Raw genomic sequence first — 18,602 nt, 5'->3', positions numbered from 1 at the left:
CTTATGTGGTACATGGCTGTAACGAAAAGGAAGCAAAGAACACTTGTCATGGCCAAGGCAAGCATTCCACTGGTGAATCAGTGGAAGAGAAAGGTGGAAGGACAAAGAAATATTAGAAAGAAAAGTCCAGCATGAGCTCTCTCCCTCAGCATTATGTAGACACTGGTGGTTAGAATATTCTTCACTGACTAGCATGCAGAAGCATCTTCTTTGCCCTACAGGTTGCTTCTTATATTTAGAAATGTGGCATTCGAAGACTCTTATGCAAAAATAAAAGCTATTTACTCCCCGGTAAGCCAACTCTGGGAACACAGAGCTGTCAGAGGGCTCCTCTGGAGAAGCGTCCACTGGCAATTAGGAGTTGAGGATGGAGTGAAGAGCAGCGGGGAACGTCAGTGCCACGTTGAAATGCCTCATCCTTTCCACTTCTTTCTTTCCAAAGTTTCCCAGCATAATGGCTCTAAATTATTTGTAATTTTGATAGAAATTACTCCTCCTCAACTTTCTACCTGACACATCTCATGTATTAAATATCAAAACAGCAGGCCCTGGAGATAAAGACTTTGGAGAATACCATTTGAAACCCTGCAAATTTTGTAATATCAAGAGGGTTTTTTTTTTATCAATGCTTTTAAATCACATACACAGAGTCTTTAATAATGCTTTGCTGATACTAAAGCAAGGGCTGATACTTTCCTAGGGAACTCATGTACGAACTTTTGTAAGAGACATCTACATCTTTACTCTTTATCCTGGCAGGTTCATCTGCAAATTAACTCACACAGGAGAGGATTATAGATAAGATACGCTGTGCTGAATATGCTCAATGAGAAACAGAGTTAATTTCTGGAGGTCTGACCTTAATTCTGGTTACTTGGGGGCAGTATCAGGAGAAGAAAGTTTCTGTTTGGGGAAAAAGAAGAACATACACTGTTCTTTCAGTTCTAAAACTCATCTTTCAAGGATGGGTCAATAATTGTAGGATGATTACTTTGATTTGGCAAGAGATTGTTCACCCACAACAGAACCTCACAGTCCACTGTAATTCTGAACACATGCATTTCTGGAGTAGGAAATTATATATTATTGAAGTGGAGAGATACAGTTTATGTTGGCACATTTTTATTGTGAGCTTACAATCTGCTAGACACTTGGTTGCATTATCTCATCACATCTTTTTTCTAACTCTATTAACATTTCTATTTTATATATCGACAAATTAAGGTTTACAGACATTTGCCCCAAGACAAAATGCTATAGCATATGACGATCTCAGTTACGTCATCTGGGATCTCAACCACAAAGCCACTGACATTTCAGACCAGATCATTTTTTGGGGGTGGGGGCTCTCCTGGGCATTGTAGGAAGTTTTTCTTCATCTCTGGTCCCCACCCAGTAGATGACAGAGGCATCCCACCGTCTCCCAAAGATATGACAACTGAGATGTCTCCAGACATTGCTAAGTATCCCCTGGGGGCCAAAAGAACCCAGGTTGAGAATCACCGCACTTGATATTCAAGTACACTAGAGATTAAAATAGTAGTTCCCAGAGTGTCCTCCCAACACCAGAAGCATCATCACCCCCCGGGAATTGTTGGTATTTCAAATTCTCAGGCTCCGTCTCAGACCTACAGCATCAGCGTCTCTGGGGTAGGGGCAGCAATCTGTGTTTTAACAACTCTCCAGGTGGTTTTGATGCTCCCTCAAATTTGAGAGCCAATGAATTACAAGTATGCTTCATAGCTCTCCACACTCGCACTTTAAAGGGAGAGAAGGAGAAAGAGAGAGAAGGGAAATCTTCGCAAAACTTCAGACAGAGGCTGCTTCACTTACCTTTAGATAATACGTACTACATGAAAACTGGCTGAAATGAAGTCTCCAATTTGTAACTTAGTGTGTTTTGTTTTCTTCATCTGTAAAGTGCAGTGTTGAATCACAACACTTGTGAGTGAGATGCTAAGAATCCTGATTTACATTTCAGTTGTCTTTAACTGATGGATGTAGTGACTTGAAAAAATTAGAAATTCTTTGTCTTCTGGTTCTTCAGGGAGGAACTATAGTCACCAGCTTGTCTCCTTAAGATGGATGACGGTGGGATTGAGTAACGTAGAGGAGAAATAATTTCCAAATTCCTCCACAATGGGGGGCGACCAGGCTGGCCATGGTAGGAGGCTATATGAGTTTCTTCTTGCCTCTTTAACAAATTACCACAGACTCAGTGGCTTAAAACAACACACATTTATTCTTTTACAGTTCTGGAGGTCAGAAGTCCAAAATGAGTCTTAAAGGGCTACAATCCAGGTGTCTAGTAGGGGTGGTTCTCTGTGGAGATCCCAGGGGACAATCCATTTCTTGTCTTTTCCAGCTTCTAGAAGCCACATTGGCTTGTGGATATTTCTTCTATCTTCAAAACATATCACTCCACCTCTGCTTCCATCATCACATCTCCTTCCCTCTGCTTTGAGAGTCTCAGCTCCCTCTTATAAGGACCTTGTGATGACAATGGGCCCACTGGGATAATGTAGGATGATCTCCCATTCTCAAGGTGCATAACTTAATCACACCTTCACAGGCCCTTTGCCGTGTAGGCTAACACATTCACAGGTCTGAGAGATCAGGACGTGGACGTCTTTGGGGGACAGTTACAAAGAGCCAGTTCTCTTCCCTTTCCCAGATGTAACCATTAGTCTGCTGCCCTGACTCCTGCAGTTTCCTCTGGACACCACCACTGGTCCAAGCAAATGGGGATACATCTTGTTCCAGAGTCATGCTGCACTCCACTGCATCTCTCAACAAATTTTGTTCTGCAGTCCTTTGGAAGAAGCACATCATGCTCTCTTTCTGACCACCCCTTAGTCATAAAGAAAAGAGGGCCAGGGGCTAAGAAGATGAAAGGAAGGATTTGCATGTCCAGAAGGGCACTTAGTCATACCTCCTAAGGATTGGTCTTCTCTTATGATCAAATGCAAGCACTTGGGAGCCTCCATCCTAATCATGGCTCCATTATTCACTATCCTAGGCAAGGCGCCTTGTGTTCTCTGGATTTTCTTTCTCTCATAAGTAAAATGGGCATAAGAAAAGTCACTTCAGTATGTCCTTGTAATGATTTACTGAACTAATAAATGGGACAGCCTTAACACCGTGTCTCCAATATTATAGGCACTCAGTGATTGATAACAACATTTTATCAGGGATTTAAATGCTACCAACTCAAGTCATTGTGTCTTTGCTGTTTATTATTTGCTATTTATTATTAGTTAACAACTTTCAAGTGCCTTCTAGGTGGTAGGTCTCCAGGATAGAAATATTAGCAAGTCCTGCTCACCAACCTCAACAGCTAAAATTCTAATCTAAAAAATCAGAGTAGGTTTAATTAGCAAATATTCACTATCTAGTCGTGTTCAATGGGCTTGTAATTGAATTGAGAGTAAAGGAAGACACGTCAACTGTCATAGTCTCTCTATTACATGTCCTCAACTGCTGAACTCCCAAAGGGCTTGCTTCTTGGAATTGCATTTGCAATAGGGAAATTCGGGGCTTATGTTGTGCAAAAATATGTACCCAGCTTCCCTTTAGGCTTATAGGCCACACCTACTGCAGGGGCAATATTTTATGCATCCTAGGAGCAAAGGGAATGATTTTTAAGATAAAGCTTATATTTTTCCATTAATTAAAGTAATACATGTCCTATGGAAAATCTCTAAAGTGACCCTTATGAAGAAAAAAGTACATTTTTCCATGTTCCTTTCCTAGAACAACACTGGTGCATTTGTGGACCCTATCTATTTAATTCATGTTTTACATAGCTTGTCTCATATTCTGCGCAAAAGAGAAGACATAGCCCTCTCTGACGGAAGTTATGAAGAGGGAATTAAGGATAGTAAAATCTCCTGGTGGACAATTTATTTTTTGTCTTCCCAGTTAAATTTATCCAATGATGGAAGGTATTATAATATGGATTACTGGAGAAAAGAAAAGATGATGTAAAAAGTCATTAAATGATTTCAGTGCAGATGGGGTCTGGTTATTGTGCGGTCATATAACTTTAGATACGAATCTGGCCATATAGATCGGCATGTAGGTGAGGATGCCCTGGGCTTCTCTCCCTGGGGGGGTCCTAATTCAATATACCATAAAAAAAGTCCACTGGGTCGTATAGTTTGGCATGTAGGCCAGGTCACCTTGGGCTTCTCTAGCTGGCGCAGCCTTAATCCACATCAAAGGGAGATAAGGAAGGGATGAGCAAAGAAAGGAAGAAAGAGAAAGAAAGGGAAGGAAGGAAAGATAAAAGAAACAATTCATGACCAAAAACGAGAGTATGTCATAAATCAAGAATTATTTCATTTCCATGCAATGAGTTCAAATTTTAAAATGTGGGCGAGCTACATGGATTAAAACCATTAAGTGAGGGACATTTTGATATGAAGAAGGTCTTCAGATTGTGTAATTCTCTAGTTGGTTGGAAATTTGAGAAGTTTGGCTCTGTTTAATAATTCCTCACAGTCTATGGATTAGAAGTGTTATAGCAAGAAGAAAATTGTCTAAAAAAAAGAAAGAAAGAAAGTTGTCTAAATAGAGAGCTATTTTGAATAAAAATGTTATAATGTTTAGTATGTGTGCGTGTGTCTGTGTAAGTTCATCTCATATGTCCTTTGTTTTCCTGCTACTGTACATTATTACGTTGACTTTTCACTTGGACACGTGTAGAATCAAAGGATGGTATACTTACTATTTTTGTCTGACTTGTACAATTATTTAAAATTCTCCAAATTCAACCAGTTGCAACTATGTTTGTGTCTCATATGTTTTAGCTTTCTCATATTACGCTGTATTTGTTTACCCTTGTAGAACTGCTTGAATTCATGTCTTTATTTGTATATTAGCTTTCCAATTACACATAGAACTTCTTTAAATTTTTTTCATTAGATGCATCTATTACACATTTTGACTGAATGTGATTTAAATATAAAGCTGATGTTTAATTTTCATTTGTATTTTATGATTCTACAAATACTAAAAATATTTTTTATTTTAATGTCATCATGGAATTTTGGAGGAAATGTTAAAACTCATTTCTCTGTGGATGCATGTTTTAAATGTTGGGAATCACAATTAATGCAAACATAAATATTTTAACCAGCCCCATGTGAGTCTCCGTGTTCTATTTTGAGAAATCTGATGGACAAGCTGGTAATTGCATTGGACATGGGCTTTCAATCAACTCAGCTGCAAGCTGCGCTTCAATGATTCACTGAGCACCGCGATAATTAATCATTGACTTTCCTATAAGATAATATGCCCACAGCCCCAGGAGACATCTAAGTATATGTCAGCCTCTTCCAGGGGAGGGTTAGCTACTCTGAGAGCAGAAACCTGTAATTGTATCTTCTTGAATTTTACAAGTGTGCTCTGTCAAAGGCCTCCCCCAAAGCAACTTTTCTTTTCCCCTTGGAGGAGAGTCAGATTAATTACTGTTCATCACCTCCCTGCTGGGTCCCATCGTTACCATATAGGGAGAATCCATCAGTGGAACTCTAGTTACACATGTGGGGACCTGAAATTGGCCACCCCAAGATATGTCTCTTTGGCATCAGGATTATTTGAGGCTCATTGCTTTTGATAAACTGGGACAGGCAAGGAGGCTCTGAGGAATGGAACTTGCCCTTTGTTAGGACACATTTACGTTTGTAAGGTAAATCTCTATCTGTAAAAGGTGCCTCCCTCTCTGTACCAGGAAGAAGAGAGGCGATGACCTTCTCTCTAAAAACTCTTAATCAATACCAAAGGCAAGGACTTAAAATCTGCATTTTATTGTGCTTCTCTGGTAACCTCCTATAACTGACTTCCCTCCCCCTCCCAACGTTGGTGTCTCCTTAAAGATTAAGCATCTTTCTTTGGGCTGGGAACCGCTTGCGGCGCTCATCTGTGACCCCCCAGCCCGAGGCAACACACCTGCCACCCTGCGGCGCTCACTGAGACAGCAGACCTATCTGCCGTTTCCATCAAGGGCTGTGCTGACAGAGCGGCCTCATGACTGTTGTAAAAGGGACATTTCAATCACATGTGAAACACCCTGTTTGGGGGTATATAACAACTGTGTGCACCCCACTTCTTCGGTGCCCTTTCTTCCTTCGGGAAGAAAGGCCCCGGGCCATGGTTCCTCATAAAGCTTTGTTTAATTTTCTCTTGCTATTCTGTCTCATGTGAATTTAATTCGTTCTCCGGCCAGATGAACCCCCATTTGGGGAGAGGAAATGTCCTCCTCCCCTACACACATTTTCTTTAAGCCACATTCAATTTGCACAGACTAGTTTTATCATTTACTTATTATAAGTTCTCCAGAATAAATATAGTATTTAGAGTTGCTCTTAACACAGTGTTAAGGGTAACTCTTAAAGTGTTAACACTTTACTCTTAACGTGGTAAAGAAAAACATAAAAAATTATAACTGCTCCAGATTCTATACTGTCAGGGACCATGATGTCCTGAGAATGGGATAGCTGGATTGGCTAAATCCAAAAGATGGATAAAAAAAGCAGGATAAGGGAGGACATCCAGATTAACAGTAAATAAAACATTTCCCCATAAAACATTCTATCCATTGAGACAGAGGGAAATTAGGATACAAATTTTACCAGGAAATCGACAATTCTGAAGAAATGTATAAGAAGGAGAAGTGTGTTTGCAAACCCATGCTAAGGGCAGGACATCTGTTGAATGAGTTCGTCTTTGGTAAGCATCATTCTGCAAGCTTACGCATCGTGGGTCTCCTAGAATGGAGGTCTTTTGATGTTGTACCACCCTCTGCCTGCAGTCTTTGATGTTATCTGCATCTGTCACATTGATTGACTAATAATGTTCTTTGTCTAAGTGTTTACTCTGTCAGGCTTTGGGATAAACTCTTTATTTATATTTGCCTCTTACCTTCAAAGTAAGTTTGAAAGAAGCAGTTAGGGCATTTTCCCATTTTGACCTCCACACAATCCAATGAGGTGAGGATAATGTATATTACACTCATTCTATAGGTGAGGGAGGTGTGTGTAAAGGTTCTCAATAAGAAGAAAGTAAGGATGGTAAGGAGGGAAGATGGGAGGGGAGAAAGGCAGGGAGGGAGAGAGGAAGGGGGGGAGGTAATAAAGAACAAGAGAGGCATTTTTATGAGTTACCAGAGAGATCACCCTCGTTGTAAACCTGAGCCAAGATGGAAATCTTGCTTTCTTGTCTGCCGTCATTATGGTGCCCCCAAAGAAAGGAGGAAAGACGTACCTACAGACATACAGGGAAGCATGATATTAACATGGGATTTTGCAAATAGGCCTAGGTTCTCTCCAGGGCAGGACAGCATCGATTGTCCGAGCTCAAGGTACAAAGGAGTTAGCAAATGACAGTAGCTGCATAACAGAATCTCATCTGTAGGAGAACTTCAAGCCTGTGATTATTATGATCATTTAATGACAAGCCAGAAGAAAGCCACTGTGGCATTCTGAAAGGAAAATGAGATACCAGGAATGACACACAAGAGCAACAGTCAGTGAATGGATTGATTTTCTCAGACAGTGATGTGTGAAAACACAGCAGACAGTGCGGCCAGTTCTAACAGTGGGATGAGCCACATTCGGCTGTGAGCAAACTTTGGGAGAACTAGTGGAAAAATAGAATACGACAGAGAGAGAAGAGGCAGCTCTGGTTCCATCCAGCCTTGTGACTCACAAGCTAGGTCTCTTTGGGGACATCAACTGCTCCTCTCAGCCTGGAAAGGTTCTTGGGTGACTAAGGCTCCTGAGCCACACTCAAGTACTTTTTATCCTTAATTCAATTAAAATGACAAAAAAAAAAAAAAAGGACTTTAGAAGGTCCACGTTGTCTAAGAATAGTGAACACCAAAAAAAGCCCACAAAGTGAATGTTGGTTGACTTTAAACAAGGACTGAAATTTCCGAGTCAATAGCAAGGACAGAGTCTAATTGGGACCTTCACTTGAAAAATAATACTAAATTTCTAAAAAGTTTCTTCAGCTGTTGACAACCAGGTCTATGGGTGTCAGTGTGTTTCAATTTGGTTGTAAATACTAATTTCATGTGGCTTCATGAAATGTCACATCTTTTAGCAGACCTGCGATTTCATTTTGCAAGGATTCGTACTGCATTTACATTGAATTGTCAAATGTCTGCAAGATAGGATGTCGTCTAAAGACTGACACACACCGACAGGGTTGAGCTGAGAGAGATGTTTGAGTAAGAATTAGAGAATATTTTGTGTTATTATAATTTTGGCTATTCTATACATCTCAATAGTACAGACCTCGCAAAGGGGAATCCCCTTACCCTATATCCACATCTGGTTAAAAAAAAATAATAATAAAGAAGAGGGAGAGAGAAATGGACAGAGACAGAGAGGCTATAAAATAAAAGCGAATATTTCTAGCCCCTTGTTCGCTGGCGATCCAAAGTTTAACTATTTATCATTTTAGTTATTCAGCTGGGTTATCACCATAAATCTATACAATATGCTTATATACTTATTTCATGATGTGTCAACTTGAGAAAGGAATTTCTTGCATTTATGATACCTGTCGACTCCCCTGGCCCCCCTCCTTCAGACTTTTAGTCTCCAAGAATTATTCAGATGCCATGACACATAAACAATAATGGACTTTTTCTGAAAATATTCTCATGTTTAGTGTTTAGCGCTCATCATAATTATCACATAGGTTTGCCACCTGTGCAAAATAAACATTGCAAATAGCCAGACAACAATTCTAGCTCAGGGACCCTTTAGACTGCTGTGCCTTTCAGGAGAGGTCAGGTAGATGAGGGGTGGGAAATGAAATCGCTATAGTTATGTAGATGATCAAATTTGCCAGGAAAGGAAAGGGGCCTGAGTTTTTGTTTGTTTGTTTTTCATTTTTGGCTCATATTTGCTAAAGAGCTTTATGCAAGGCTCAGGTTTACAACGAGGGTGATCTCTCTGGTAACTCATAAAAATATTTGCTTAAAGATCACTTTGATTTGCCTAAGCCAGCACAGCCTAAGGGTGCAATCTAGTCTTTCCTTAAATCCTACTGTTATGGGTTGCATTGTACCACGACGCCCCTCGATGCCACCTTCCAGAAAATTCTTATGCTGCAGTTCTAACCCCTAGTGCCTCAGAATGTGACTGTATTTGCAGATAGGGTCTTTAAGGAGATAATTAAGGTAAAATGAGGTCATTAGGATGGACCCTAATGCAATCTGACTGGTGTACTTAAAATAAGAGGACATGAGGACACAGACACGCACAGAGGGACGGCCATGTGAGGACACAAAGAGAAGACGGTGTCTAACTCCAAGGAGAGAGGCCTCAGGAGGAGCCAGCCCTGCCTACACCTGGATCTCGGACGTCCAGCCTCCAGAACTGTGAGAAATAAATGTCTGTTGTTTAAGCTGCCCCGTCTGTAATAGTTTATTAGGGCAGCTCTAGGAAACGAATATACCGGCTGATTTATTCTTTAATGCTCCACGTAAAAGCAAATCATGTGTCTGGGGAAAGATGACACACACTCTCACTCAGGTGCATGCACAAACTCATACACACAAACGCACACTCACATACACACTCAAACACAAACGCACTACATGGAGTTTTAGAACTCAGCATTTTGCTCTTCGATTCTTCCTGCTTCCCGGAAAGACTGCATTCAAATCTTGCAATGAATTAAAAAGGGAAATGCGCTTCTCCCTGAAGCTCTTTTTTTAAAAAACAAGTAAGTACATTTATGGGGTTAAATTTTACAATTCTAAAGAGAAAGACATGTTTTTAAGCACATGGTATAAACAAAACACAAAAAATAGGAAGAAAGCCCAGTATACGTTTCAGCAAGTGCTTGCAAGTCCTTTGACAAAATTGCAGAATCCTTTTAGGAGCTTAGCACATGGATGTAATTCACACGCCACTGCAGCAGCCCTCTCTTTCTAATTCTCTGGACACAATCACTGTTAGCATGATAAGTGAATACAAATTAGCAGATGAAAGAGATACTATGAAATCGTTAAATTAAGCTTAGCCTGAACCTTCCTGCAGGGGATGCTCTTGCACTCCCCAGAATTATCAGGAAGCTTCAAAATGATGTGAGAAAGTCGGGGAAATAGGACTGCATTTCTGCCCTTGGTCATTCAGGTGAAAACAATGAGAAGCATAATTGACGACGCTATCTGCGTTTTTATGGCATAGATCTATTCAAGGCTTTGAAATAAAATGTGTATTAAAGGAAATTGTTTGGCTTTTCTGATTTTATTCATGAAGCCTCATTTGGGAAACCATAAGCTAAGTGATATCACATTGATAACTGTAACCTTGGTTTAATATTAAAATGTCCCCACAGGTGCCCTCTGGCATGCGTAATTCCGTGCGCTAACAAACATGCTAAGCCATTAATAATGAGTTAACCAGGTAAAAACGGGACATTCATTTAGAACTGGAAATGAAAGAAGGAAACATAAAAATGCAAAACAAATAGGAAGGTTCTGAAACGCAATATAAATTTAGGATATGAGAAAGAAACAAGAGCACTCAATGCATTTATATGCTTTTTTAACATTTAAAACTACTTCTCTAATTAGGTGAGGATTCTGTGAACTTACTCGGCAGAGATAATTTTACATCATTGAGGTCATCTTCTGCATGTTTATTCAGTTCTCATTTTCACTTCAATTACCTAGAATTTATTTCCTTGGGTAATTTTTTTTAACTGCAAATGTTACACATCAAGGTGTGTTGCACTGCCATTCAACTCTGGAATTTTCGTTTTATAGATATACACGGGCATATAGAGATACACACATATATATCACATATTTACATGATTACACATATATTGTATATAGATATAATTTACACATATTGAACTATATATGCTATAAATACTCACATATAGAGGTATTTGATGCGGGGTCGGTGAGCCGAGGAGTCGAAAGAAAGATTTCTTAGACTGTTAAGATCTGGCAGTAGTGCTCTTTTATTTGGAGAATAGTATAGAATAGCATGGGGACGGGACCCATGGGCAGTCAGAGCTTCTGCGTGGGGACAGGGCCCACGGGCAGGCAGAGCTGCTGCCGGCATGTTGCTGTAGCTGCTGCCGCTTCTGCTGCAAAGTTGGGTGGAGAGTAAGGCTAAATTTAAGGCATAGGTATGTGAGTTATCTCTTTACAAGACAAAGGAAAGAATATGTAAAAAAGTTAAAATGGTATCAGTGCCTGTAGGGTCTGGCCATTTGGCGGTCCCACAACTTTTAGATAAGAATCAAACCGGATTGAGTAAATGGCAGAAGTCATCGCTCAAATATTATCCTCAGCCAAAGACAAAAGAGGATTTGGGGGGGGGGGGGAGCGCGTTACATGAGGTTGCCAGACAGTAAACAACTTAAGTTCTCGCCTCTGGCATTGATTAAGACTTTCTAGAGATAAGGCCATCCCCTTTCTCCCTGGCACAGAGAGGGAGGCATCTTCACAGATAGAGGTTTCCCTTAGAAATGTAAATGTTTCCCAACAAAGGGACAAGCAAATTCCACTCCTCGGAGCCTGCTTCTCATCTGTAGTTTTAAAATTAACCAGCCTAAAAATCCTCATCATAAACCGTTTTAAAATTAACCAGCCTAAAAATCCTCATCAGTATTCACGTATGTATTATATATTAACATATTTATACACACAAACTCATAAATATGCACATAATTCAATGAAGAATTTGCAATTCCATGTAGATCTTAGATCTATAGTCAAAATGACTAGGGGCCGGCCCCATGGCGGAGTGGTTAAGTTCATGCGCTTGGCATCCGAGGCCCAGGGTTTCGCTGGTTCAGATCCTGGGAGTGGACGTGGCACTGTTCAACAGGTCATGTTGAGGTGGCATTCCACATGGCACAACCAGAGGCACTCACGAGTAGAATATACAACTATGTACCAGGGGGCTTTGGGGAGAAGGAAAAAAAAAAGATTGGCAACAGATGTTAGCACAGGTGCCAATCTTAAAAAAAATAAAAATGACTACATGAACTTTTGTTCATACCCTAAAATGCCAGATACCTCCACTGCTAATAGACTATAACCTAAGGATGATTTGTATTTGTATTAATTCTTTATATTGAGTGTATGTCCATTCTAGGAAAATTTGGTAAGATTTTAACCAATAAAGAAACCATGGATATAACGATGGATATGTTGAGTTGAGGTTTCATGCAGACACAGAGATTTGGGGGAAGTAGAGTGACATTCTACCATAAAAAGTCACAGTGTGGCAGAAATAGAGAAAACATTGAGTTTGGCAATCTTACATATGTATTTACAAATTCAATGGTATTAAATGTTATTTTATTATTGTTTGAACTAGTACTTCTCTATTACGGAAGATTATCATCATTTTAATATATTCTTTATTCCAATTTTTCTATTATTAATTTGGCTAGCCTATTTCCTTTCAATTCTCTTCCATTATTTGATTTTTTCTACTTACTTTGGATTTGACTTGCTCTTTTTTCAGTTTCTTAAAGTGGAAGCTGGGTTCATGGATTTAAGACCATCATTCTTTTTCAATATACTCATTTAAAACTACAAATTTAAGTCCTGCTTTAGTGCCATCCTACACATCTGACAAATTGTACTTTAATTTTGTTCAAAATACTTTCTGATTTCCCTTTTGATTTCTTCTTTGACTCATTGATAGTTTTGAAGTGTGTTATTTAGTTTCTAATATTTGTGGGTTTTCTAAACATCTTTCAATTATTCATTATAATTTAATGTCACTGTGGTCAGAAAACATATGTTGTATCAGTTGGATTTTTAAAAATTTATTGAATTATTTTTATGCCCAGGATATGGTCTAATGTGGTAAGCATTCTGTGCCCATTTGATCACTTACGTGCATCTTAAAAGTAAGCTCAATAAATACTTACACGATACAAAATATTGAACACCCAACAGGGTCAATTTTACAATGTCTAGAATCCAAACAAAAATTTCCAGGCATGGGAAGCATTTAGAACACATAACTGATAAGGCAGAAAAAAAATAAATAAATCAACTCGTGAATGACACAGAAGGTAGAATATGTAGAAAGTGACATTAAGTAGTTAATATAAATGTATTTCATATGTTCACAAAGTTAGAGATGTGAAAGAGATATAAAAGACCCAAACCAAAATCTAGATATGAGAACTACAACATGTGAGATGACAAATTCATTGAGTGGAATTAATGGTAGTTCAGGCTTTGCAGAAAAAATGACTGGTGAACTTAAAGATGTGGCAATAAAAGCTCCACAAAATAAAACTCAGAGAAAAGAGATTTTTAAAAATGAATGGAACTTCTGTGAGCTATTGGAAAACTTTAAGCACCTTAACATACATGTAACTGAATTTCCTGATAAAGGAGGTTACAGAAATAATATTTGAAGAAATAGTGACAAATCATTTTCCATAAAATCATTTTCCATATTTGGTGTAAATTTATAGTACCGAGCTCCAAGAAGCTCAGTCAACCCCAAGCACAAAAACTACGAGTTAAGCTCCAACTTATCATATCTGTAAGATCATGCTAAAGCAATACTTAGGAGAAATGCATGGCACTCCATCATCAAATTGTTGAAAGGTAGTGATGGAGAGAAAAGTTTAAAGGATCCATAGATAAAAGACAGTTTACATAGCATGGGCAAAGAGAAGGATGGATGCAGATTTCTCGTGAGAAACACTGCAAGCAAGAAAAAAGTGGCATAACATCCTTAACGTGTGAAGTGCAAAAAAAGTCCATCAAGAATCATATAACAAGCAAAAATATATTTTAAAATTAAAAAAGATATAAACATTTGCAAACATATGAAAGCAGAAAGAATTCGTTAGCACATACTACACTGCAAGAAATATTAAGAGCATCACTTTAGTGGAAGGCAAATAGTATCAAGTGTGATTATGGAAATATGGATCTATACAACAGAGTGAAGGAAATCGGAAATTGTACTACATCGATAATGTGTAAAGTTTTTTTCTTATTATTTAAATCTCTTTAAAGATAATCAATTGTGTAAACAAATAAGATTGCAACATGGAAATTATAACTACATGAGTGAATATTTTTCTTGTTTAAATATCTTTAAAATAATTGATTCTTTAAGCAAATATGATCTGGTGTGAGAATTATAACATAAATAAACATAAAATGGATGACAACATTAGCACAAAATTAGGGAAGAGAGAAATGCAAGTGTATTCTGGAAATATTCTTATATTCTATGTGAAATGTAATGCCACTTGAATGTAGATTGTGATAAGTTAATAATACATACTATGAACCCTAAGGCAACCACCAAAATAAAAAAATAAAGATTTGTAGCTAACAAACTTACTAAGGAAATAAAATGAAATCATGAAGAAAATTCAATTAATACAAAAAAGTCAAAGAGAAAAAAGAGAACAAAAAACAAATGAGACAAATAAATAGAAAACAAATAGCAGATGCTATTTTAAACCTCATCATATCAATGATAACCTTAAATGTAGATGGTCTAAAACTCCAATTAAAAGCTGTATTTGTCAAGTTGGAAAAAAGGCAAGACTCAACCCTATGACATGCTGCCAACTATATGTTTCTTGTAAAACGTGCTTTAAACATAAAGACATAGGAAGTTAAAAGTAGCGTGATAGAAAAAAATTATAACATGCTAACCATAATCAAATAAAATTTGCTGTGATGCTATTCCTATCACATAAGGGATGTTTCACAGCAAAGAATATTACCAGTGATAAGAGTTATTTCTTCACAATAAAAAGGCCAATTCGTTAAGAGGATGCAGAATTTTAAACACTTATGCACCTAATAACAGAGCCTCAAAAATGCAAAAATCAAAAACTAATTGATATACAAGGACGACCAGAGAAATTCACAATTTAAGTGGGAGATTTAAACACCACTCTCTCAACAATTGATAGAAAAAAGAGAGTAAAATTAGTAAGGATCTCAGAGATTTGTTCAACACTATTAACCAACTTCCCTTAATTGTTGTTTATAAAACAATCCCCCCAAGAATAGCCAAATACTCATCCTTTTCAAGAGAACACAAACACTTAGAATATTTAGATTATATTCTGGGCCATAAAATTTTTTCAATAAATTTTAAATGATTCTGTTCACATCTTTAACAGTTTGTTTCTGATAATGAAGAGACTTGTTTCTGATAATGAAGAGACTTTTAGAACTGAATAGAGAAAAATAGAGTTGTCTTTGAAGTTTGTATAGAGGGTGCTTGGCTACCTGGCATTGTTTTCTACATTTAATTTTACATTTCTAATACTTATAATTTTTTTAAAAAGATTAAAATTAAACTTATGTATTAAATAATTTTAGACTGTTTTTATTTTTGCCTTTTATGTAACAAGCATAAATTACTACTGCAGAGCAAAAAGCCAGTGAAACGCATGATTGTTCATGATAGCAGGATTTTTGCACCACAGAATTTCATTCCTAAACAAATCCAAAGACTCTTTATCTTTGTTCTTAAAATACAACATCTGGAGGAGTTTTACTTGAAATTTCAGGCATGACAAAAAGCTATCAGAGGCCTGATAAATATCAGACTTCAAAGGACCCTGAATAAGAGCTTTGCTCCAGTATTAAAGGAAACAGGTTTGACCTTGGGGTGCAGAGAATTTTATATTAACAGAGCAGAGGAATATCATACAAATCCTTCAAACATGAAGAACACAGTGAGCCAGGGTGATGAAGCAGTCTGAAATAGCTGAGTATGATATTGTGATTGGTAATAAGAAATATATATTTGGTCTTCATCCTGGTTTCTGGCACAGAGCTCCTAAAAACCTTAGCATTTCCTAAGTGGTGAGAGCAATACAGGTGTTTGTCGTGAAGTTAATGAGGTGACTTTTGGAATGCACCTAAGCATGGGAGCTGGTTTCCAGGGGAACCAACCATGTGATTAGAAGGTTGGAACTTTCATTCTCTGTCCCCTCCCACCTCCAGGGAGAGGAGAGAGGCTGGAGATTGAGTTCAAATGTCAATGGCTAATGATTTGATCAATCATGCCTATGTAATGGAGCCTCCATGAAAACTCAAAAGGATGGCCTGATGAGCACACAAAGATTTGGGGAGAGTGGCGCCTGGAGAGGGCCTGGAAGCTCTGCGCCCTCTCTCCACGCCTTACCCTATGCATCTTTTCCCTCTGGCAGTTCCTGAGTTGTGTCCCTTTATAGTAAACCGGTAATGTCGTAAGTAAAATGTTTCCTAAGTTCTGTGAGCAGCTCCAGTAAATTAATTGAACCCAAGGAGGGGGTGATGTGGGAACTCTGATTCATAGCTGGTTTGTCAGAAGTACAGATGACAACCTGCACTTGTGGTGATTGACGTCTGAAGTGGGAGCAGTCTTGTGGGACTAAGCCCCTAACCTGTGGGATTTGATGCTATCTCCAGGTAAATAATTCAGGATTGAATTGAACTGTAGGACACCCAGCTGGTGTCGTAGAATTGTTTGGTGGTGGGAAAAAAACCCCACACATTGGAATTCGGTGTAGAATCCTTACTGAGAAAGGATGAATATGTGTTTTCATATTCTGGGTAATGGGCTGGGTAACTCCTCCTAGTCCCGGCTTGGAATGGTGCAAGATGTTGGCCACCTTTATGAAGAGCCATGAATGAGGAACATAGTAGTCTTCAGACAGGATTTGAAAGGAGAAGGTTATGGATACTGATAAATAAATGGCAAGCAATAGGATATATTGGAGTAGATGAGGAAGCTGTTTGGTGTAAAACTCATTCAGCGTGACTTTGTTTTTCCAAAAGGGCCTGATGTGACCATTGAGCACGCATCGTATATCTGCTTTAAGTATTTACTATGTCCCAAAGACAAGAAAAATGACCTTTAAGATAAAGAAAGATGTCACTTCCCCCACATTGGCATTTCCTTAAGGATAAGCATCTCTCCCTAGGCTAAGAATTGATTGCTGACCTACTATGACCACCCAGCTCAAGACCACAGGTCTGCTGCCTGCTGTGTTCATCAATTGCTGTGTGAATCACTGTGCCAGCTAGGCAATCTCGTGACTGTTATACAAGGGACCTTCCAATCATATGTGATACATGCTCTTTGACGCTATGTAACCACTCTTTACAGCCCAACTTCTTTGGAGTGCTCCATTCCTTTGTGAAAGGACTCTCCCAGGCCGTATGGTCCTCAGATCTGGCTCATAATAAACTCGCACAAATGTAGATTTATAGATTGGTTATGGGTTATTTGTGTCGACAATATATGGCTCTTTCATTAATCTCTTAACATGCCATACAACCTCTGCATTTTAGAGCTTGAACCTTCTTGGGAGTGTGAGAAGTAAAGACATTGGTAGGAATTAATTGTGGCAGAGACTGAATGTAAGAGAAGAGTTGAACTAATTCATCTTAGCTGCTCGTGATTGGGTTAAAGGTGTCAATAGAATTGAACTCAGAACACATGACTTTATTTTGACTGTCAAGATGAATAATATTAAGGTAATATGAACTAGATCTCATGGTGTGCCATATAGCAAAAGTACAACTAGTCTACTTAAGACCAATCTAATGCTTTTTGTTTTTTATTTTTTGAGGAAGATTAGCCCTGAGCTAACTGCTGCCAATCCTCCTCTTTTTGCTGAGGAAGACTGGCCCTGAGCTAACATCCGTGCCCATCTTCCTCTACTTTATATGTGGGATGCCTACCACATCATGGCGTGCCAAGCAGTGCCATGTGCACACCCGGGATCCAAACTGGTGAACCCTGGGCTGCCGAAGTGGAACGTGCGCACTTAACCGCTGCACCACCGGGCTGGCCCCCAATCTAATGTTTTATCTAAACTGTAATATTACTCTTTTTCACCTAGTAAAATTGCTTTTTTGTCCTCAGTATGGACAATATTGAAGGAGCCAGCATTCTGCTAACATGCTGGAACTTACACTGACCAATTGGAGACGTTAAACAAGTTAACACAAGCCTCAGGAAGAACCTTTGACCCTAAAACTATTCACTTTTAGATAAGTTTCTTTTTTTATTTGTTTTCCTTTTCAGAACAGAAACTGTGCATGAGAGTTTTACAATATGACAAAAATTTCAGAGAATGTCTATATGTTTGCGAAGATTTCCCAAGGTTAGGCATTCGAAAGGACTCACCAGGCTCCATGGAGCTTGCACATATAGAGATTTCACAGAAAGGCAAAGGCAAAGTCCAAGGTGAGAGAGAGGGAAAGGGAGGGAGAGAAAGAGAGGAGAGAGACAGAAAGTGGGGGGAGAGGAAGAGAGACAGAGAAAGCTCACGTGTGTGATTGATCTACTGCGAATGCCACAATACCCTGCAACATGATCTCATACCTCACCTCCTGTGAGCTGGCTCAAGAAGAAACCCTAGTCTTTTTTCTGCTTGGTTTCCCATCACTTGGCACAGTCACTATAAATGTGTAGTGTATTTGTTTTAGACAAATGGGTTTGGGGAAGGAAGGTACACATGGGCAGAGGCAAGACAGACTCTCAGAATGTGGAATTGGGATGTGGAGTGTCTTGCATGCGAAAAGGATGAAGAATGCGCCTCTCGGGTCCAACAGCGCT

The sequence above is a fragment of the Equus quagga genome, chromosome 10, assembly GCF_021613505.1.
Source record: "Equus quagga isolate Etosha38 chromosome 10, UCLA_HA_Equagga_1.0, whole genome shotgun sequence".
Classification (NCBI taxonomy): domain Eukaryota; kingdom Metazoa; phylum Chordata; class Mammalia; order Perissodactyla; family Equidae; genus Equus; species Equus quagga.
Note: the sequence above shows the minus strand (reverse complement) of the source record.